Genomic DNA, 1,888 nt, shown 5'->3' on the forward strand with positions numbered 1-1,888 from the left:
GTTGCGGACTGACAATGGTGGAGAGTATGTCTCCAAAGAATTTGACAATTTGTGCTAAAAGGGGGATTAAAAGGCAGTTTACTGCACCATACACACCAGCTCATAATGGAGTTGTTGAGCGCATGAATCGTACGATTCAGGAAAGAGTCACAGCCATGCTTTCTAGACAAATCTCACACAAGGCTTTTGGGCAGAAGCCGTCTTGACTGCAGTGCACATTATTAATCGTCCTCCTAGTACGCCATTGAATTATGAGATTCCAGAAGAGTTACGGTCTAAACGTAAGCCCCACTATGACCATCTACGTGTTTTTGTTTGTGAAGCTTATGCTCATGTGCCTAAACAACTTCGACAGAAGTTAGAGCCAAAGTCACACAAATGTATTTTCATTGGATATGGTGCAGATGGAGAGATGGGATATCGTCTGGCACCCGGAATCTTGTCGAGTCATCTGTAGTTTAGATGTGATCTTCAATGAGTCGAAGATGCATAAACAACCTATCAAGGAAATAGAGGTTCAGAGAGTCACTTTTGAGGATGTTGCCTCAGAGACAGTGAAATCAACTCAGCGGGCTAGTGATGTACCTTTCACTAGCAATGCTCCAGAGGGAGCAGATTGCAATGGTCAGGGAGTGAGACGGTTCACTAGAGTCTCTCGTCCACTTGTGTGTTTCGAGCAAGGTCTTGATTACATCAGGTTGACCGATTGCGGTGAGCCAAGCTACTACCAAGAAGCCATGATGACGGATGATGTGGTGAAGTGGGAGCAGGCTATGGAATCTCAGTATAACTCGATTCTAGCTAATGACACTTGGGACTTGGTAGAAATGCCAAATGGTGCAAAAGATTTACCTTGCAAATGGGTTTACAAGAAGAAATTTACCTCAGGTAATCCAAATCCAAATTAGTACAAGGCTAGACTTGTCGCCAAAGGGTTCAAACAGCAAAGGGGAGTCGATTTTGATGAAATCTTCTCGCATGTGGTCACGATGACAACACTTAGATCCGTACTTGGTCTTGTAGCAATTGAGGACATGGAACTTTTCCAAATGGATTTTTCACGGGGATCTCGATGAGGATGTTTACATGCAGCAGCCTAAAGGGTTTGTTCAGGAGAACGCATCTTGTGAGGAGCTAGTATGTAAGCACTTTATGGCTTAAAGCAAGGTTCAAGGCAGTGGTATCATAAATTTGATGCATGTATGAGGTCTCAAGGATATAAAAGGAGCGAAGAGGATCACTGCTTGTACGCCAAAAAACTAGATGATGGCTCAATGATCATTCTAGTTTTGTATGTTGATGACATGCTTATAGCTGGGAAATCCATTGCGAAAATTGCCAACTTGAAGAAAACACTTAGCAATAATTTTGCAATGAAAGATTTGGGGGATGCTACACACTTTCTTGGCATGCGAATCAAAAGAGATCACAAACGTTGTATTCTTGAGTTATCTCAAGAAACATACATTGAGAAAGTTTTGCAGCGTTTCAATATGCAGGGAGGGAAAGCATTGAGTACCCCAATGCAAGCATTCTTGAACCTCACCAAGGAAGATGCACCCAAATCTAATGCTGAGCGAGCTGAAATGGCTAAGGTACCATATTCTTTGGTAGTGGGCAGTCTCATGTATGCTATGGTGGCCACAAGACCAGACATTGCTTTTGCAGTGGGAGTGGTGAGCCGATATATGGCAAATCCTGGCAGCAAGCATTGAGAAGCATTGAAGCACATTCTTAGGTACCTTAAAGGTACGATCGGCAGGTGTTCACGATTTGGGAACAGTGATACATCCATCATGGATTATGCGGTTGCAGACTATGCGAGTTGTGTTGATAATAGGAGATCGACATCTGGCTATGTTTTCATATTTGTTGGAGCAGCAGTATC

The sequence above is a fragment of the Adiantum capillus-veneris genome, chromosome 24 (genome assembly GCF_014529385.1).
Source record: "Adiantum capillus-veneris isolate H3 chromosome 24, ASM1452938v2, whole genome shotgun sequence".
NCBI classification, from domain to species: domain Eukaryota; kingdom Viridiplantae; phylum Streptophyta; class Polypodiopsida; order Polypodiales; family Pteridaceae; genus Adiantum; species Adiantum capillus-veneris.